Source organism: Macaca nemestrina, chromosome 4, assembly GCF_043159975.1.
Source record: "Macaca nemestrina isolate mMacNem1 chromosome 4, mMacNem.hap1, whole genome shotgun sequence".
NCBI classification, from domain to species: Eukaryota; Metazoa; Chordata; class Mammalia; order Primates; family Cercopithecidae; genus Macaca; species Macaca nemestrina.
Window position 1 is genome coordinate 124481772 of NC_092128.1, and position 23545 is coordinate 124505316.

Below are 23545 nucleotides of genomic sequence, written 5' to 3' on the forward strand. Positions count from 1 at the left end.
TATGTTTAATCTCCAATTACTTGGAGATATGTCAGCCATATTTCTGTTATTAATTGCTAGTTTCATTCTCTTGTGATCTGAGAATATGCTTTGATTATTTCTATTCTTTTAAATTTTTTAAAATTGGTTTTGTGCTCCAAAATGTGGTTGATTCTGGTGAACGTTCCATGCAAGCTTAAGAGTGCATATTTTGCTTTTGTTGGATGGAGTATTCTATACAAGTCAATTCCATTCAGTTTATTAGTGATGCTGTTCAAGTCAACTACATTCTTGTAGATTTTCTGCCTGCTTTTCCTGTTAATTATTGAAAGAAACATGTTGAAACCTCTGTCTATAATAGAGGATTTGTCCATTTTTTTCTCTTAGCTGTATCAGGCTTTGTTTTATATATTTTGATTATGTGTGATTAGATGCATATACATTAAGAATTTGTACAGCTTCTTAGATAATTGGCCCCTTAATCATTGTGTAATTATGTATCATTATGTAATCCCTCTTTATTCCTGATAAGTTTCTTTGTTCTGATGTCTGCTCTGTTTAAAATTAATGTTCCTACTCTCACTTTTTAAAATTAATGTTAACATGTCATATTTTCTCCATCCCTGTTCTTTTAATCTTTATATGAAAAGTGTGTTTCTTGTAAACAATCTGTAATTGGGTCTTGTTTGTTTGTTCATTTGTTTTCCACTCAGACAACTTATCTCTTTAATAGTGTTATTTGGACCATTCATAATTAAAATAATTTTTTAAAAATGTAGTTGGTTTAATACCTACCATGTTTGTGCCTACTTCCTACACATTGCACTAATTATTTATGCCTTCCTTTTTTCTTTCTTTATAAATAATCATAAATGTTTCAAGTAATTTAAATTTCTTTTCCTTCCAAATTTTAGGCACTTTATATTAGTAAGGTGAGCTGAAATTTTGCTGTACTAACAGCTCACCCCAAGCTCTCTGCAGTTAACAGAAATTTATTTATTATTCATCCAAATTTCTACAAGTCCATATAATCCTTCAGGGTAGTAGTCTTCTCTTTGTGACTCCTCAATTCAAGCTTCTTCAGATTAGGATTATTCAAACACAGTCTCAATACATGCATCCACAGTTGACATGCAAGATGTGAGAACAAGACAAATTGCACGTGACCTCTTAATTTTTCCATTTATACAAGTGAGAAAAGTCACTTTTACTGTTTTTTTTTTTTTTTTTTTTTTTTTTTAAGAGATGGGGTCTTGGTGTTTTGCCCAGGCTGGTCTAGAACTCTTGGGCTCAAGCAATCCTCCTGCCTTGGCCTCTCAAAGTGCTGGGATTATGTACGTGAGCTACCACACCTGGCTACTGCTGACATATTTTAATGGCCAAGAGGCAAACAACCTGGCCACATTTAACTTCCAAGTGGAAGGAAACTGTTGTCTTTTATTAATATGTCTAGGTCTGGCACAAATAATATCCTCTTTATATTTTAGGGTTTTTTATCTTCATCAATTACAATACAAGGATAGAATATGGTATTAAAATTAATTTTAGAAAGCCTGATTCTTAGTTTTTACCTTTTTGATAACGACTGTATCTACTATTTCATGATTAACTTTTATGTTTCCTAATTTTCTAGTCAATGCTCTCAAAATATCAAAGAAATTCACTTGAGTGGCAAGAGTTTTTTTTAATTAATGTTTATTTAAATTTTCAAATACATTTTATGCAACTATATGACCATTGACTTTTGTCTTCCTATTTTATTTGTTAATGTACTGAATTATAGTGATCTCTTTTATATTAATAAAACATAATTATTTACCGATATAAAATGCATTGGTTCATTATTTTTAATATATAGAAAAATAAAATAGTCATTCATTCATAACTTTCAGCATATTTGTCTTTTTGTGATATTATCTTGTAGTTTTCTTTTCATAAGTTGTCTTGTTTTGAATCTGATAGCAGTTATGCTAGACTCTTAATATCATACCGAGAGATTGTTTTCTGTGTGTTGGGGACAATTTCAATGGACATATCTGCCTTTTAAAGTGCAGATGGTAAATGTCACTTATGAAACTGAGCCTTGTACTTTTATAATGGTGAAATGTTCTGTAATGGTATTTGGACTATTTAGGTTTTTTACTCTAACAAGAAGATTTCGGTCACTTTTAAGGTATTAGAAAGTACTGATTTTAAGCCAAATTTCAGTTCTTTTGCTTCAGAATAAGATTTTAAAACTTAATATTATTTTATATCCTACTACAGTAACTATCATCTTCAACCTTTCCTAATGATAAAATCAGGAATTTTAGTTTATTATTATTATAACAACATATTCATTTTAACAACTCTCTCTCATTTGGGCAACTATAACTTTTACTTATTTCTTTGCTCATCATTGACTTGTGCATCTCCAGTGCTCTGCAGAGATTCATTATTTTTCTCTAATGAAATGTATCTTCAGTAGTTCTTTCAAAGAGAAATGGTAGTTGACAGATTTTTTAGTCCTTAAATGTCTGAAACATCTTTATTTCATCTTCAAATTTAAATGATTATTCAGCTGTTCTGGGTTAAACATTGATTTTCTCAAACACTTCTCCAATATTGCTTGATAATCCTCTTACATATGGTGTTGCTGTAAATATCAGAAAATAACAGTAACAATGAACTAACCCCATGTATCAGAAACTGTTCCAATAATTATACAAATATTATATAATTTAATGGTGCTAACTGCCTAATAAGGCAGTAGTTCTTTTTCTAATTTTACAGGTAAGCAAAACAGAACACAGAATGTTAATTTCACAGTGGAATACTGATAGGAAGTGGTGGAGTTGGGCTCAACCCCAGCCAACTGGCTTTAGTCTATGCTGTTGACCACGGTGTTTACCAGGCTCCCTCGCCTCTGTGACTCCTGTTCCATAGCCAGCATATTAATTCTCTCAGTATTAGAGTTTAAGAACATTACTCTATAATCAACATTGTAAAGTTTATCTACAACTTGTGTAGGTATGCGTTTCATTTAATTTGTGCTATCCAGAAATTGTTACTCCCCTTTTAAATCACTATGATAAATAATTACATATTTTACCTTATTGTACTGAATCTGCCTTGTTCGTTCTACTCTTTTTTTTCTGGAACTTTCTTCAGATTGTTGTGAATCTTTATTCCATATTTCCCAACATTTTGCTATTTTGCTGCATTCTGAGGCAATTATTGAGCTTTAATTTTTAGTTTAATAATGAGCTGTTCAGCAGTGTTGAGTCTTCTATTCAGAAAATCCACTATTTTTTAAATAAACATTTTACTTCATTATTTACCAATCTTTAACTTTCTTTTTCCTACTCTATATCCTTGTTCATAATAGCCTAATCCAGATATATGGATGAAATGACTTTTCTTTTGTCTTAGAGTAGATTCATATTTCTGAAAACTTTTTGTTGTTATATTAAATGGTATTAAATTATATTATAAAGGATAAGACCCTGTATTTGTTGAGTTGATGCATATTCATCATGATGTAGGCAATCTTAAATGTAAGCTCATCTCTGCAGGTCAGATCCTCAAGCTCTTTCCTCTCTTTTTCCCAGCAGCCCTGCATACCTAGGAGCAGAAGGGAAGAGCTGGCTCCTGGGCCTTTTGCTCTGCACTGTGTTCAGTGTGAGTTGATATGGGATGGTTATGATTCTGACTCAGGTCCCTGGAGAGCTCCTCTTTTGTATATTTCTTTGGAAAGCAATTTATCAGCCACATACAATTAGACATACTTGAGGAGAATATTATCATCTCAAAACCAAGCACAACACTAGCATCCTCTCCTTGTTCCTTTTAAGCATTGCCAGTTACCTGGGCACTATTCTGTCTCTCAAGTGCACACTTGGCTGCTAGACTGAGGAAAACACATTTTTTGCAACTCTTTTACAGGGTTAGGGCAGATTCAAGAAACTCATGAATTATTTGACACTCTTCCCATACAGAGGTGTGATCAGAGTCCCTCTCTTTGAATCTGAGCTGCTCTGTGACTACTTAGGCTTAGGGCATATGGTGGATACAACACTAGTTTGAAACCTGAACTTTAATGACACAGTTGCTTTTGTCTTGGTTCTTTGGATGTCTGAACTGCCATGGAAGGAGCTCAAGTTTCCTGCTGGAAGGGCCATGTGGGGACAGAGAGGGGCCCAGCTGATCCCAGGCTTCCAGCCATCCCAATCATCTTGGATTCTACAGTCAAGTCAAAACACCAGCTACACACATCAATGACTCCAGTCAACATTATGTGGAATAGAATTGCCTAGCTAAGCTTTGCTTGGACTCTTAAACCACAAAATTTATTTTAAAAATTACTGTTGTTGAATTTCTGGCATAGTGTGTTTTTGTTATGTAGGAATAGGTAACAAATAGAGAGCCAATGAGAGAGATACCCAGATTTTGCACATCCTGCATTCTCCTACCAAAGAATCTCAGCGAATTGTTCCTTTAATTCTCTTGCTCTAGAATTCTGCCACATCAAGATGTCAATACTGCTAGTGTTGTGCTTGGTTTTGAGATGATACTATTCTCCCTAAGTACCTCTAATTCCATTTGGCTGATATTTTGTTTTCTAAAGAAATATACATGGGATTGTAAGAAAAAGGGAATATATGCTTCAGTTTGCCATATTGATACTGCTATTTTATAGGCTGTTTTGCCAAATATCAGGGGTATTCATTTTCCTTTATCAAGTGTGAACTTAGTTATTTAGTTTGCAATGGCTTTGACCAAAGGAGTCAGAATTGTAAAAGGCATATGTTACAAATATTTATTTAGTATTTATTTAATTTTATTTTTAGAGACAGGATCACACTCTGTCACCCAGGCTGGTGTACAGTGGCAGGATCATAACTCATTACAACCTCGAACTCCTGGGCCCAAGTGATCCTCCTGTTTAGGCCTCCCAAGTAGCTGGGACAACAAGAACGTGCCACCACACCCAACTCCAATACTTATTTTATCCCAAGAAATTCATTTTATGTTTTACTCAAGATATAAACAATTAAGAAATATTATACTCAGTGTCCTCCCATCTTTAAGGGATGAGATTTTTTCTACTTTAGCAGAAAGTTTTCAACAGTGAAGACTCATAGTACGAAGGGTGGTCAGAAAGGCCTCACTCATGTATAAGCTGCAAAGGTATGACCTGATCTTCCCCACATATATCCAGTGCAGATGAATAAGATAATGACATGGGTATTTTCTCTCTCCTTTGAAACACTGTGTCAGGTTTTCTTACTCTTACAGGAGAAAGTGTCAAGAATTTCTCAATGCAGAGACCTACATGTCACGCTTAGCTGAAGAGCGCCTGTTTCCCTTCCTGTTCACTAGTTTTCTTTCAGGGCCAGGAAGGCCCAGCACTTTGGGCATGCTATACCAAGATTAACGAGTACAGAACAAGAACATGCTTTTCTAGTGGAAGTCAATTTTGTTAAAAGGTTATTGCCCAGTATCTTGATCTGAGAGATGAGAATTTTTAAGAGTTTTCTGACACAAGAGAATTATCTTTCTCTTACCATCACACTCCTTTAGTTGGCCCACAGAGTAAAAATATGTCTATTAGCCCTACCGTTGGCTGGCACGACCTGGCAGAACTTTTCTGGGTTGAACTTTCAATTTCATCCCGTTTCTATCATGTCATAAAAATTTTGCTCCACACTCATAAAATATTTTCCAAACGTTTGCTAAAAACTGCAAAATTCCATTATTTTCACAATTTGTTACCTTTGCCTTGAATTTTCCCCATGTGCCTAGCACAATAGGATTCAACCACCCAAAATTCACGTCAATACAGCAATATTTGGAAGCATATTTTCACTCATGTATTTTGTTTTAGGGCCTCCATGCCTACCTTTCTCATGCACATAAGCAATATATGTTGGGCACATTTCAACTGTAGGACTTACTGTCATATTTTGTGATGTAATTTTTTTGCTGTGTCTCCTAATAGATTCTGAATTCTAACAACAGAAATGAATCTACCTTTAAAAATATATAAAAACACCTAGAATAGTATGCCAAAAGTTCACGTGCCTATTTTTAAGAATTTCTTCTTGATCACATTGTAACATTTTGTTTCAGGTGTTTTTATTAAAGTTAAAACATTTTTAGACAAGTTGTAGTCTTCTCTGTTCATTCTGTCTGTAAATTTCCCTCCATTTCTTATCTCATGTAAACATATCCTGAATTTAGTGTATCCATCTATTCCACATGTTCACTGCCTTTACATAAACACACACAAATATCGTGAGGTGTAACCCTACATAAACCTTTGTTCACACATGCATTGTCATGTATCTTGCTACTTACCATGGTGTGATTTGTTGAGGAAAAACTTTTTGGAAAGCTATGTGCTTTTATTAAAGTGAAATAACAAGTAAAATGTGGTAAATGCATAGACTGTGGTAACATTCAGCAGAAAGAACTAAGGCCACAAATAACTAAATGTGTACTGTTAAAAACATTATGTTGAATGAAAAATAGGAGAAAATTACATCCACAAAGTAGGACAATGAATGTAAACTTGAAACACATAAAACATTGCTATGCATTCTAAGTGGATGAACATATATGAAAACAAATATATGGAAGCTGAGTTGGAATTACCCACATTTAACACACATCCACAAAAGTGGATGGCAATAAAGAAAGGACAATGGAACCATGGTGGGTAACAAAGAATGGAAAGCGGGGACACTATATGAAATTATGGTAAAATGATACTGTGAACTGAAGGGTAAGATCATCTCAGCACTTTGTTCCTGATTTTACCCTTTCACTACCCCCCAAAAGATTGTTTTGTTTGTCTAGATATTTGGATTTTGATAAATCTAAAATTACAAAAAATTAAATTTGCCAGACCTCACATCTCATGCATGTTTGATTCAATTCTAAACGTTTTTTATTTTTAAATTTATATTATACAGTGTTACTTACAGTAAAGATGTTCTATAAACATCTGCCATCTTCCGAGGCAACCTCGGAAACAGTACCTCAGTATAACCAAAAAGAATTTTAAAGTATGACCTGGTGACGAAAGAGAACATAGGGTGGTTGGCAGGAATACAGGGACATAGTACATAGGACTCTCCAGTATTCCAGCCTTCTGTTTTAACAAAATGCAAATATGTAGTGGTGATGTTGCCATTTTTCTCAAAGGAAAACAGCCATACTTTGTATACTTAATAAACAAAGACTCATTTTCTCCTGCCCTTGAAATAAGAGTGTGATAATCTCAGTCATCATCATTATCATAATCCATTTACATTTGTGTGGAGCCTAGGGGGTGCACAGAATTTAAAGACAGTGTGATTGTATGGCAGTGTGAAATGAGAGAACATTAAAAACCTATGGCCAATATCCTTAGGCCTTTCTTTTCTGGTTTAGATAAGATAAAAACAAAAACATTGGTATCGTATCCCTGCCCTGTACAGCTTTTGCATAGTCCGTGGTGGAGTTTTTGTTTTACCTTTCTTCTCTACTTCCTACCAGGGTCCGCATGTACTCAATGAAACCAATTACCACACACAGTTCTATGTTTTGAGACCTGTCCTTAGTCAAAGGAGAAATGACAAAATCTTAAAACAAGAGGCAACCTCGGAAAAGTTCTCCCCAGGATTGCTCATCCTAGAGCAGAAAAAATGATGGCAGGTTACTTGTCATGAGCCCTTCCTGTGAACTTCTGGTGTGCTGAGTCTCTCACCTGGGCTATCTCATTTAACGCTGTAATCATCACAACAGCCCTTAGACCGTAACTATTATTATTTCTACTTTTGATGACAAACTGACGTTTAGAGAGAATACATCGATCAAGTTAGTAATTAGTTACTAGCTAGTAATAGGTAAGTCTTGAATACAAGAAGACATTTGTCTGTCTGCCTCCACAATAAACACTCTGAGCTCTTATGCCAAGTTGAAGAAAATGAGATTGAAGAAATTAAGTACCAATATAAGTCATATCACCAGACAATGCTATAATAGCTTTTTATTACAAAGGATACAGTTTATTGACTGTTAACTGCATTCCCAACAATGTAAGTAACACTCTAAACACATCATCTATTATAATATTCATAATTATATCAGAAATATATATGTAATTATAATTATATAAATCTAATATAATAATTTTTATAACAGTGTGTCTGCTCACACCACTTTTATTCAATATCATACTGGAAGTCCTAGCTAATGCAATAAGAGAAAAGAAAGATATGAAAGGTAAATATTACGGAGGAATTAAACTGTCTTTTTATAAATGACACAGTTGTTTATATAGAAAACACCGAAGAACCAACGGAAATAAATTTCTGGAACTAGTAAGCCAGTAGAGCAAGATTGTAGGATACAGGGTAAACATACGGAAGTATCATATTTTCCTACATGACAATAAAAAATTGAAACTTCCTAAATGGCAGTGAACAATTGGAACTTGCAATTAATAACACAACACCAAAAAGAAAAAAAAAGATAAAAAGAGAGAAAAGAAAAATGAAAACAAAAATTTAAAGAAAGAAAAAAGATATTAAAAAGGAAAATTAATACTTATAGATTGAACAAAGTATGAACAAGATCAATATTAGGAAAATTACAAAACTGAGGAAAGAAATAAAAGAAAGTTAAGAAATGGAGAGATATTCTATTTTAGGGATATCTCTCCCTATGATAGGGAGAATCAGTGTTAAAATGTCAGTTCTTACCTGCTTGATCTGTAGATTCATTGTAATCTAAATCAAAATTCCAGAAGGTTATTCTCTGGTTATGAATAAACTGATTCTAAAGTCCACAGAGAGAGGCAAAAGATACAGAATAGCCAGCATAATACTGAAAAACAGTAAAGTCAAAAAAACAAACTATCCTACTTTAGCAACAGTAATAATGAAAGTGTTTTTTTTTTTTTTTTTTTTTTTTAAAGAATTGATAAATAAATCAATAAACAGAATGGGGGCCAAAAATAGACACATACAAAAGTACCCAACTGATTTCTGACAAAGAAGAAAAGACAATTGAATGAACAAAGAAGAGTGTTTTTATGATGGAAAAATTGGATATCCATGCGAGAGAAAAAAAAAAGATCCATACAATGACCTTATAGGTTTCATAAAGATTAGCCACAAATGAATCATAAAATTAAACGTAAAATGCAAAACTATAACACTTCTAGAGAGATAGCAAAGAAAAAATTAGCCTAGATTAGCCTGACTTAGCAATAATTTTTTAGATACAACACCAAAAGCACAATTTTTGAAAGAATAAAACATTAATCCAGTGGACTTTAAGATTGAAACCTTTAGGCCGGGCGCGGTGGCTGAAGCCTGTAATCCCAGCACTTTGGGAGGCCGAGACGGGTGGATCACGAGGTCAGGAGATCGAGACCGTCCTGGCTAATATGGTGAAACCCCGTCTCTACTAAATATAAAAAAAAAAAAAAAAAAAAAAAAAAAAAAAAAAAAAACTAGCTGGGTGAGGTGGCGGGCGCCTGTAGTCCCAGTTACTCGGGAGGCTGAGGCAGGAGAATGGCGGGAACCCGGGAGGCGGAGCTTGCAGTGAGCGGAGATCCGGCCACTGCACTCCAGGCTGGGCGACAGAGCGAGACTCTGTCTCAAAAAAAAAAAAAAAAAAAAAAAAAAGAAGATTGAAACCTTTAACTCTGTGAAAGACAGTCTTAAGAGAATGAAATTATAAGGCACAGATGGGGAGAAAATGTTTGCAAACTCCCATCTAAAGGACCTGTATGCAAAATGTACAAAGGACTCAACATTCAACAGTAGAAAAACAAACAAACCTATGAAAAAGTAGGCAAAATCTCTTAATATAATCCTCACCAAAAGGGTGTATAAATCAAAAGTGAGCACATAAAAAGATGTTTAACATTATATGTTCTTAGGAGATTGCAAATTAAACAAGATATCACTACACAACTATTAAAATTGCTAAAAGCCAAAATACTGAACATCGAATTCTGACAAGGATTGGAAGCAACAAAAATCTCTTATTCGTTGCTGCTTCGGATTACAATAAGGTACAACCATATTTGAAGAAGTTTGGCAGTTTCTTACAAATTTAAGTGTATTCATACCATACAACCAAGCACAGCACTCAAGTATTTACCTGAATGAATTAAAGATGTAGGTCCACAGAAAATCTCTCATATGAATATTTATAGTGGCTTTATTCATCATTGCCAAAAACTGGAAGCAGCCAACAGGTTTACCCTTTATAAGGTGAATGAATATGCAATTTGTGGTATAAACATACAATAGAATATTACTCAGTAATAAAATAACATGAGCTATCAAGTCATGAAAAGAAATGGAGAAACTTTAAATACATACTGCTAAGTAAAAATAGCTGCCTGAAACAGTTAAACACGGTATGAGGCCAACTATAAGGCACTCTGCAAAAGCAAAACTCTGCAGACAGCTGTAGGGTGTTCTGTGGTTGTCAGAGACTCTGGGGAGAGTGGGAAGGATGAATAGATGGAGCATAAGGCTTCTCAGGGCAAGGAAAATATTCTGTATGATATTAAAGGGACAATACATGCATTTGACAAAACCTGAAGACTTTTACAACACAGGAGTGTATCCTCATGTAAGATATGAGCTCCTGTTTAAAAATGATATATAAATGTAAGGTTGCCAATTGTAAAAATGTTCTACACTAATGCAAGGTGTTAATGATAGGGGAAGCCATGGGGTTAAGGGTGTACATGGGAACTTTTTGTACGTTCTGCTACATTTTTCTGTAAAACTAAAACTGCTAAAATATAGTCTATTATTTTAAAAACTAAAATGAAGAACTAAAGCTATGACATGATTATCTAACTTCTTGAAGGTCATGTAGCAAGTTGTGGGAAGACTGCCACTCTGTGTTCCTATCTGCTTCGGTAACTACTGGCTGACAAAAGTGCCCAAGACCGATTTCGGTATACTAAGTTCAAAGAGCGTCATAGAGTTTTATCGCACTGCTTGTCCTCAGTCGTTCTTGGTGCCCATTTCTCTTTTGACTTTAGGGAAGAGCATCACATTGTACTCCAAGGATTCATCCTCACATTTCTGAAGAATGAATCCCTGTTTGATAACAAGCAGGGTATATCAATTCTTTCAACTTTGGAGTCTTGCTTTGTCTTCACCAATATTCCTAGTGACCCAGAGCCATTTCTCAAGTCATATACACGTGTTAAGAGGACTCGCCCTCTTGACATCATCTACTTGCCTTCTTCAATCTTTATTCATTGCTGGATCTATAGGCTTGTTTTTGGGTTTGCCTCAACTGTCTGAATTATCTAAGTATCCTGAAAATGTATAACAATATATAAATTAACATCCATTCAACTCAATGAGTATTTGAGTAAATACTGGAATACTTTGAATGACTCCTAATACTTGAATAAATACTCTAAAGCTGAGTGCATATTCCCTCTTTCGATACGTACACACATACACACACACAGACAGAAAGATAGATAATACAGAGAGAGAGAGAATGAGAAAGAAAGAGACAGAATGTTGCTATGTTGTTACTATTCTATAAAATTTTTCTGTTTTTAACTGCCTGCATATTCTGATGCTAGGTAGTTATAAGTAGTAAAAATATAATTTAGGATGCAAATAGTAGAGCCATAGAGAATCCATTACCCCCATAACAGCTCCTAAAGGGATGCAATGTAGGGTGGCTAGTGCAGGTGACACAGCATGGATTCCCACAGGGAAAGCTAAAAGAACATTGGAGGGTATGTGCTGAGCCATGGTGCTGGAGAGATGTGTGGAACATACAGTTGGGTAAAGAAAGATTCCAGGAGTATTAAGGACCCATGACTTCGTTTTAGATAAACTTCAAACTAAAGGCTGGAAGAGCTTCTGGGCTCTTTCCCCAGAGTAAATATGCCACTCTTTGAAAGGCAATGCTGCATTCGAGAAAGAGAACTTTGACCCCTAATATAACAAAACAAAGAAACAGATTTTAACAATATTACACTATATATATGTACTATATATTTATATGTATAAAAACTTTGAGTAAATGTACATAAACTTTGTGTTTATATCTATATATAAGCTTTGAGTGAATTCAACAAACATTTGATGTTTTAACTAAAAAAAGAGTTGTTTATAAAAGTTCAGAGAATTTGCACTAGGGTAACTGAATACTGTAAATTACCCTTTGTGTCAAGTCCATAAACGAAGACATTGGAAAACATTCAGACATAATTTATTGTAGCAAAGAGTGCTTGCATTTAGAAACGAGAAAATAATAATGTGGTCAAGGGTTGGATTTTCTCTTGTGTTTTTGTTCATGTTTACACTTAACCTTTACTGAAATTTTCAGAGAATAATACTATTTACGAATGTTGATATTCAAATCCATAACCAAAAAAAAATTTTAAAGGAAGACATTTAAAAGCACTAATTTTTCTATTACTGTTCAATATTTATCTTATACAAATTCTGAGGTGCAACAAATATGTGACCATTGAGTAAATGAATAAAATCTATTCATGTTTTAAGTATGTAAAGCTTACAAAGAATTTCCCAATATATAATGGTGAATTTACCAAACAAACCTCCGTATTATAAAAGATTGATCTCTGCAGTCATGTGGAAGGATGTAGATTGAAGAAGTGACAGTTGCCTCCCTCTCCCCAGTTTATAAGGGTGTGTATGCAAATTATGATATCCTGTCAATTGAACAACAGAGCATACAAGTAATTGAGTAATAAATATTTATGCTTATGAGAAGAGAGTAATTTAGAGGCCAGAGCAAGACTAGTATACAATCTAACAGAAAAATATAGAAAAATAATAGGCCAGTTAGAAGCAAAGATATTGTCAACTTAGAAAACAAAATAATTGTTATAGAAGCAATCCACAAAAGCACCCCCTTAGGAAGATGCTGCTCTTGAAAATCAGACACCATTATCTCCTCTTCTTCAATATCCATATTAAAGACATAATTATAACAGATTTTTATAATGTGATATTATAAATCTTTAAGTCATGTAAACATAAACTTTCTTGCTTAGAATTCATAGTCACCAAGCAAACATATGATTATATGCCTCTCTGTGTATTGACTACATTGGTCAGGTTACTACAAAGTTGGTAACCAGTTAAACTTCCCAATTTGTAATTTTTTTAAATTAATAAATTGACAAACAAGTTTACATAATTGTATTGAATGGAAGTCTCAAGAACATAAATAACGAATTCACTAAAATGCAGGGAATACTCTTATGATGCTTTGATGAGACATTTGGCCAGATGATGTTACTCTTGGTAACTCGCCTAAATCACCCTTTCTCTAATTTATCCAGTTGCCATTGGGTGCTTCTATATTTGATGGATTAGTTGAAATTAGTAGGCCATTGCAGACAATTAAATGAAGAACACTTACAAGCAAATTAAACTCAAATGAAACGTCATGAGTACAATGCATTAATCAACTGAACTAACCATGGAATATATTTCATCAAGTTATAATAAAATCACTACAATATCAGATGCAACATGAAAAACCCAGCCTATCATCCCATCAAGTTCACTAATATAATATCCCACATAGCGATTTGATCAATAATACCTACAGAGATTGGGCTAGCGAATATTAAATCTAATGTTATTCTCTAGATTACATGTCTAGATGACACACTTGGAAAATGTATTTTATTTAATATTAATAATTCCCTCAAATATTTGCTCTTGCAAGAACTAATATTACTTTCATGGCTTTTATCAGACTATTCAGGGAGAAAAATATATTAAGATTAAAGATATGCTGGAATTAATTGCATTTTCATAAATCTGATCTATAAATCTCATAAAAATCCGGAAATTAGACTCAGTTTTTGTCGTATTATTTATAGATATATATGTTATTTCAAATGAAACTCATATCATCTTATTAATTCCAGGATTTTAAACAGTTCAAAGTAGTAAATATTTATTTTTCTATATTAATCTATTAGTATCTAATATACCTCTGAAAATATTATGATTTTGTAGTTTCTGGAACTCATTTGTGCACTGTGCACATTGAAATGTAAAACTACAGTTGTGTCTGTTGGACAACATCATGTATTAGAAAAATAGTGACTAGCAGAGTTGATTATTTATTTATTTGTTGTTCGGCAATCACGGTCACAACCTAATCATCTTTTCTTTATTGGTCAGGGCCTCATTTTTTCTATCAGAGACAACTTGCGCATGAATTCTGTGTTTTCAGCTCACTTGTTATGAACACTTGGTCCAAATCCTAAGTGTGTGCCATAAACCACACAGGGTAATGATATCATGGTGGCACTCTGCCTGTGCTTTTTATAAATCAACATTTGTAAGAATTATACTGTTTTGTCATACACTGTTGTAGAGGTTGAAGATGCAAGAGTGACTAAGAGGGACATGTTCCCTTCCTTAGAAAGCTGTGAGTGTGGTGGCACAGAATGCCATGTCTTACAAAAACAGTAGGAAAACTAGAGACTTGGCCAAGAAAGTTACACAGAATCCAAGCAAAATTATTGGTTATATTCTGCCTAGAAACAAGCAAGCAAAAAACGTATTAAAAAGCCTCTGTTAATTCTTATTCAGGGACTAAAATAATAACCTTCAGGGGATCAAAAACATCACCTCCAACTTAAACTGTAGACAAGGCAGAGAATAGAAGATATGTTTTTATAAAAACCAAATCGATGAAATAAAAGGTATTAGATCTATAAAAATTATAAGGAAAATTATAAAGAAAACATAAAATAGAAGATGATGAAATGGTTTCTTGTGAAAATGAGTACTATCTCAGTAAAGGGCAGACAGATCATCAGGAGGAGAAAGAAATAAGGCCTCATGCTCCATACCTAAAATTAACTTGCTTACTAACCACTAAATTAACAAAGCCCAAACTTGTTGAATTTTAAGTTTACTTAAACAAGTAAATCCCATATGCACTCAGACATAAATCAACAAATACATTTTTAAAAGGCAGAAGAGTCCTATATTTCAACAGAAAATGACTGAATCGCGATGAAGTAACACATGCAGAGGTTTGTGTCGTGTGGGTTATTACCAAAATGTTTCTAAGGCAAGCCAAGTTGCTATGAGTAAGAAAAATAAAAAAAGAAAAACTACATATCAATGTTCTAGAAAAACTTATTCTCACCTACTCACATATATATCTGAACTTGCACTGAAGCTGATTGATAGGTGAGTCAGATATGAACTTCCCAAATTGGAAAGATGTGGTAAGATAGAAATATCAGTCATGAGAGATAGATTAGATAACAGAAGGTACCTAAATCTAAGCAAAGACATAAAATACTTTTTAACAATGCATAAGTCAAAATAATCTAATATTAATAAATAAAATAATAATAAATATCTCAACAGCAACACTAAAATGTAGATTGAAAAACTAGATTACTTTAAAACACTAGTTTTATGTAAGAAATGAAAGAGAAAGTAAATGCAATTTAAGACTTCACTTTATACATGTGATCTTTAAAGATACTGTTTTCTTCTTTAAACTAGTAATTAGAGAGAAATAGTTTAACATACGATTATGAAGTAGTAGTAGAATAAACATGAACATAAAATATTCAAATCATTGAAAAAAAGAAAGAAAGGTAGCATGCAATTTATTGTGAAATTGTTGTCCAGGAGATGTCTAAAGAGCCCATGGGTTCAATGCAGAGGACATTCCAATGAGGGGGATGTCTGAACCAGGTGTTCCTCCGGCTGTCATCTTGGGCTTAGACCAGCATCCTATAAGTAGGTAATGTGTGTAGATTAATCTGTTATTTCAGAAGTTATTGTATAAGCCTGGACCATGAAAAGGCACACCATGAAGTGCTGATAATAGAGAAAGGCCTCAGACCTGGGCAACATTTTCACCGTGGAAGCTGCTGCATTCTGAGTGATCCCCACGTATTCTGCAGCTGTCCTCTGAACACATCCCTACATCTGCAATTGCACTAACCTTAAAGTTAGCAAATGCCTGATTTTTCAGTTGTTAGATATGAATGTGAGTCTGATTTTAGGTTATAACCAATTGGCATAATCAATCCAACTATCAAAGATGATATAACAAGAAAAAAAAGGATGAAATGCAAGAAAATTTAAAAGAACTATAGCAACATGAGAATATGTAAGCTTGGCTGTTATTCAGAAAGCAGAACCTCTCCTTTGATAAGGTAAGAGTCTCAATTGTTATTCATAAGTAATGTAAGAGCATATCAACATTTTTAACACAAAATTAAGACAAGAAGTAAATATAACTGAGTGAATAAGCAGTATTATAAAAATTTTTGTAGAGTCTGCTCCAAGATTATAAAACTTACACATGTATTCTCCAATGAAGAAGATATATATGTATATACACAGATATATATGAATAAATATATGAGAACATATGATAAATATGATTACATATACATATCTATATCTATAATATATACATATCTATATACATATCTATAATATATATCTAATTATACATTGGAATATATGTGTATAATTATACATCGGAATATATATTTTAATACTGGGTGTCAAGATTACCTTAATTCTTATTTTCTTTTTTTCTTTGTATTTCCCAATGTGAATATTTTTATTATTTACTTAAAGAAAAGATATGCATGTTACAAGCAGTGAATCTAACATGGCAATGAAAGCCAGCAGGCTTCTGTTCTCCCAGTGAGAGTCGCTGAGTTGTCATTCAAACTGGCATCTTCTTATGATCTTTGCCAATGAGCTTAAGTCCCATTCAACCTTCGCATTCTCAACACAGTCAGCCTCCCGTTTCCACTTCATGAGTCCTTTGTTGTCTTTGGCCAATGAAAGCTGATCACTATACATGTGGATCTCCCGGTGTCACACCTTGAGAGTAACATTTTTCTGTGTATGTCACAAGAAGTGTATGCAAGATGGCATTTTTTCACCGTGACCTCATGAGATCCCATCCATTAGAAGCAACTGTCGAAAACCACATCAGTGGGAGCGGAGTGATGCCCAAGGCTTGGCCCCCTTCCCACAGGGGCTCGCTCCATTGTAGCTTTGCACATACATCTCACAGTTCAAGGTAAATGCAACAGCCCAGTGGAAATGAATGTTTTTCTCACACTTTGGTTTTCAAAAGAGACTGTGACTGGAGTCTGCCCCTCCCTTTATCCAGCTCCCACCTGGAGGCTGAAAGACTGAAGACGAAGGAGTGTACTCAGATGGCACGAAAGTCATCCAAAGCTGTTGGACTATGACTTCACAGTTGTTTCCACTGACATCCTCCACACTGACTTTAATTAGGAGATGGTGTTAAAGCTCTTAAGCATTTCCCAGGTTTTATCTGGCACAGGCCACACCTTTTGTGTAGCAGTTGTCTCCATCATAGACTGCCACCAGTTTCCCAAGGCTCTTGATGTCCACACACGTATGTAGTATTTCTTCCCTGCGTCTCTTCTGCAGGAGGCAGAGCCACACCTTTTATCTTCACTGCCCAGCAGCAAGAGGCAAGACAGAGATAAAGCGCAGCTTCACACACAGCACAGAAGCGGTGGGGGCGAGCCCCCATCACATCTGGGTTTAAAGATGTGGCCTCAAATTCGCCCTGTCATTTCAGAGAAGTTGATCAAATATTTGAGGCTTGATTTCCTCATCAATGAAACGTAAATAGTTCTTGTAGCAGACATTGTGAATATTCCATCCATATCCCCTGGACAGCCCAAGAGTCATCTCAGACATGTGTCTGGCTCCCCGTGTTTCTCAGTCAAAGGACTCTCCGGATGCAGTGCTGTTCAGTCCTTAGACAGGGTGGGTTGAGAGTGCCCAAGAGTTAATAGACCAAGAGTCAACCTCAGAAAACAAGAGAGGTTTGCTGGTGGCTGGATGCCTCAGCTTACTTGGTGGTGACAGCTCTCAGCAGGCACCCCATAAAATCCAGCCCCAGGTGTCATGGTGGCAATTTCCTCCATGCAGCAGGACTTACCGGCTTTCCATCCTTTCTTGTCTTCCTTCCCCATTTCCTTAGTGTACTCCTATATCACCTACTGTGCTTAAATCCCTATCTCAGGACCTGCACTGGGTAGTGGGGCAATCTAAACCCATGTAGCACTAGAGGGTGAAAACACAGTTCATGATGACGATATAAACAGAGCATCTACAAAGTGTGTAATACAGAGCTTGATGCAGAAGAGAACTTTAATAACTATAACATCCCTTCATCCTTATGTGACAGCAACACCAGGGGTTTGGTCTAGATTCCACGCTTGCCGCGCAGAAAATCAATGACCGAGATGACGAGTATTGCTAAAGAAGAGGCGTTAGTCAAGTGCTGCAACCAATGAGATGGGAGCTCGGTTTCAAATCCATCTCCCCAAACAGCTAAAACTAGAGGTTTATATAGCAGGGAAGAAATTTAATAATGCATAAGAAAGCGAGAACTAGGAAGGGGCAAGAAAGCAGTCATCATGAAGGAGGGGCCCAGCATCTCACTGTCTGGATGTGGTGATCTGTAAGTCTTAGTTCTTTTATCCTTTTTTTTTTAGTGTCCTGAAAACAGTTTCCTGAGGAAGGAATTCAGGTAACACTAATGAAGGTTTCAAGCTTTAACAACGGAAGGTCCATTTCCATGTTTACCAAAGACGAAACAAAACTGTTTATGGGACTATTGAGTTAGTTTCACCTACTCACAGTGTCATGTGGTAGACACTCCCTTTTCCCTGCCAGAGTCTAAAACCACATGAAAAAACAAACGAGTCAATAGTTGGGATAAAAGGTGAACTCTATTCCTGTTCGAAAAGTAGTAAACATGGTTTACGTCTATAGACAGAATTTGTTTTCAAAACCAGAAACCTCAAATTAGAATCACTTACACAGCTTATCATAGGCAGCACTGAAAAATGGAAGGTAGTGAACCCAAGTGCAGACTAATGCAGGAGAAAGAGCGGGGTCAAAGCTATGTCTTCCCAGATCTTCTTCCTCAACACATTGTGGGTAAGGGGAGCCAGGTTTCTCACTAGAGAAGCAGATTGTTAATAACAAGAGGGAAGGTTGGAGCAAACCCTGTGGTGCTAGACTAGGGTACAAGGAATAAGTATAAATGCATATTTATTTTAATGGAGAGTCAATGAATAGATAAATAAATAGATAATAGCTAGGTAGATATAGATAATTAAGCCACGTCTACATGGTTTAGTGTTTATATGCACACAAATATTTGTATCTATGTCCACTGAGAGGGCCTAGGAACAGTAGCACCCCAGTAAAAACAAGCACAGCCAGTGCCCATATTTATTTTAAAATACCATTATCCAACAGAAGAAACCATGACTTTGCAGATAAATGATCGATTCTGGGCCAGGGCAGGAAAAACACAAGATGAGGTAAACCATCTAATAGTGCCAGAAAATAATCAAGCACTTAAAAAATAAATAAATATGAGATGGAGACATGCCAAAAAGGCACAGCAGCTAATGTGAAAAAGCTCCCAATGGCCATGGAAGGAACAATTTGAGCAACAGAAGAAATAATGATAATAGTGTGTTAGATGCCAAAGAATACATTAAGCACCTGTGAGTCCATATTAACATAGATAAATAAATAAATAAATAAGGATGAGGGACAAATATTCTTATGGAAGAATTCCAAATAATAACTATAAATGAATAAGGGGGAGAGAAAATTACCATTATAATACCATAGCAATAATTGCTGCAGGCCAGATCAATGGAGAATGTCAAAATTAGTGGGTAAAATTTTACAGAGAAAGAGAGTATATACATAACCCACAAATATCCCCCCTATATGTATATATTATTTACTGGAGTGGTTTAAACATATGGCCTTGAATTCCTTGATGGCTGGACTTAGTGACTGTCCTCTAACGCAGTGTGGAATGGGAAGAAATGGTAACTATGCAGTGGAGAAAGAACCTGGGAGAAACTATCCTAAGTGACAAAGGCTACCATGCATGTACCCCCAATATGATGGGATGAGAAAGATGCTTCTTCTCTGCATCATTCTTTCCAGGAAACCATAGCCCCAGTCTAATTGTGATAAACCAGCAGTGAAATTCAAATTGAGGGACTTGCTACAAAGTACCTGAGCAGAACTCTTCAAAAGTGTCAGAGTTGTGGGAAGCAAGGACAATGCTGGAGACTCCCGTGGATGACAAAGGCTAAGAAGGTGTGTGGGCTCAACACACTGTGAGCTCCCACAGGGGTCCTGCAGCAGAACAGGGACATCAGTGCAAAAACTGGCAAAATCCAAATAAAGTCCATAGTCTAGTTAAATTTAACATAAGAACATTTATTATAGAAGAGGAACACTTTAACAGTCTTGCTTCCGGAACTGTGTGTAGAACTAGCTTGCCACGTTACTTCTTCTGTTACCAAACCTCAAGTTCAAATTTGGAAATAAAAATAAATCCTACTTAAAAAGTTACATTAAAAATATATATTGGTTTAATATCACATTTCTTAATGAGCTTCATATGCTAGATTCTAGAGTTAAAAATTATGACAGAATTGGCTTCATATCGATGAAATTTAGGAAATAAGTCAATGCCCATTTCCTAAAGCAGGAATCCCAAGAGAAGTTCTGTTCCCTGATCACAGTCATTAGTGTTTTCACAGACCATTGCCCAATCTTAGTAGCATCTAAAGAAATCCCGGGTGACCCCTCTTCACTCCTTCCTTAACCCTGCGTGTAGCCAGTCTGGGTGTGCTTACTATTAACGCTGCCTCAATCTTGCCTGGGATATCAACCCAGACTGCATTTGAGTGATTCAAGGCCAGACTACAGCTGTCTGTGCCCTAAGGCCACTACCATTTGGTGAAGGGACCCTCAGTTCCACATGCTGCTAAAACAAAAATAGCTACCCATATTTGAACAAAGCTTCCCGAAACTGCAATGACCTGCCAAGGTCAAGATCACATGCGCTCAGAAGTGTCGAAGTCCTGCTGAGCTGCAATAAAAATCCAGCAGTGAAATGCTAAAAACTGCTCAGGGATCCAACACTGGCTACTGAACACCATCAGGACCAAAAGCCCTGGGTCTTGTCCCACCAAAATCCTCAATCAGCAATTGTTATTCTCCTTAGAAGAGTCTGTCCTGTCTTTGCATCTATCTTAGTTCAGTCAGGAGATAGAAACCACACCGTGGGTAAAACAGGAGTTTCATGTAAAGAAGCATGAAATGATGATTTAAAAAGCAATTATAAGATATTTTAGTGAAAAGCAGGTTGCTGGCACAACGCATTATATGGCACCTTAGGGTGGAGGGAGAATACAGAAGTTGGATAAACTTGGAAGAGAGGCCTCACCTCAAGGGTGGGGTCACACCTTATTGTAGGTTTAGTTCAGCCCACTGGACAGCTAGAAAGTTTACAGATTTTCCCAGACTGTCTGGTCTGAAAGTCACTGAGCAACCTAGAAGCAGCCCTGCTGAATGCAGGTGTCTCATACACAGAGGATCATCAACCGACAGTGCTGGCATACAGACAGCGCAGAGGCCCGTGTCACAGGGAGTCACACCAGAGGCTGCAAGGAAGACGTTGCTGGTGTGAGCAGCAGGCCTTCAGGGCATTGAATTCCACACAAAACAGGCTGCAGAATTATTATCACTAGGCTCAGACTGTCAGGGGCCATGCACTCTAAGCATGCAGTCAGGTGCAGCTCCGTGGGCTGTTCTCACCCCTACTTCTCCAAACCCTCCTACAACATGGCACCCCTTTCCTCCTGCAATTACTGGGAAACCTTAACGTCTTGCCCACTGTAATGCGGAGATGTTTAAAATAATTCTGTCTATTACAATGAGACATATATTTAAATTTGGCTCTGAGAGGAGGTAAATTGATAACTGACACATTCTTCTATAAGCCCCCATTCCAATGACCAGATTTTTATATAACACAGAATGGACAATGGATTCAAACTGACCACCTTTGAAAACAAAACTGCATTTCTACTGCCAAAAAACGAAGATATTGAAGGAGAAAACCAACTTTCTCCTCCAAACTCATGCTTCCCTGGAGCAGAGTGCGTTGTGGGATAGAGACAGTACAGGACTGACACTCTAGTGAATGTCCCTTTACACAGAAACAGAGAGCCAGGGGAATGAAGCCTCATTCCAAAACAGTGGAGGGGCGGAGATTAATAAGCATCCCGGCCTTTCCTCCACGGGAGGGATTTGCAATGGCTCCCTTATAGATGAGTGTTCCTAAGTGCTTACGGCGATTTCTAGAGGTAGAGGCTACCAATGGACTCAAAGGGAAATGAAAGCCTTAGTTGATATTACCCCAGCTGTTCTCAAAAATAATTAATAGCCATCCCATCATATAAAATAACCCTTCTTATAGGAGAAGGCCTTCTGCCTTTACTTCTGATTCCACCTCATCTACATTCTTTGAGATTTGTTCCATCAATAGTTTCTAAATCTTTATGTTCTATATTGACGTCTTCAGGTTGCAAGGCATTACTCTTGCCCAATCTCAGATTATCACAGATGATTAGGATTTATTAGGAGTGAAAGTATCACAGCCTGATTCATGGATTTGGCATGCAAACCTGACTGTATTTCTTTAACTTCTTGACTTAATTGCTTTAGGCTCCATAGATGATGTAGTAGCAGGAAGCCCAATCCTTTCATCTTGACTTACACTCTATGAAGATCTCAAGAATTTACTTAATTTCAAAACAGATAATGGTCAGCAAAACTCCAGAGGTAGAACTGTGTTTTGGTAATTCCAAGTTATTATGATTCACAGACATTTTTAAAGATCAATCCTTCATGGTTCAATGGAGAGGGTGTGTTTACCACTGGAATACCCTTGCTGTGCCTGCCCAAGCAACACTGGTGCCCAACATGGGACCTCACACCCTACACCCTTTCCCACCTCTCCACGTGGATGTCCTCTTTGGTTGATAGTCCTGTGTTCATACACTCTTCCCCCTCCAACCTGCCATCATCCATGCATCTGGGGGAGTTTCAGAATTCGTTACATGCTGTATGCACCCAGATCCACCTGCTGAAGGCAAGCCTCCTCTCCATGCCACCCTTGCCTTCTTGATGAGCTCCAATTTGAAGTTCTAAATTCACAAGGCTCTGGAGTCCTGGTGCTTGGCTGTCCACATGCTGCTCTTCAAGGGGAGTATCACTTTTGCTAATGCTAAGACACAAAATGTCTTACCACTCTCCACACTGAGACAATGGAAATGTTGTTGCACCATTTTATTTTATTTGATTAACAAAGGACAGCTATTCAAGCAATTATTTTATTTTTTTAAAAAAGAGTATCTTCTATAAATTGTTCTGTTGCCTGAACTAGAAAATTATTTGTATCAAAATAATAAATATAATTCAACACAACAAATTAACGACAGCAAGATATCACCTACGTTGAGAGAGGACTACAATAGTGTTCAGAATACAGGATCCCTGCAGTAGCCCAGCAGAAGAGGAACTTTGCCCTTGTCAGCACTTTCCTTCTGGACAGTCTCATTGCTCTCTCAGTTTAGCTCCCTTGACTCTGCCTGCCTTTCTCTCACTATTGTAAATAC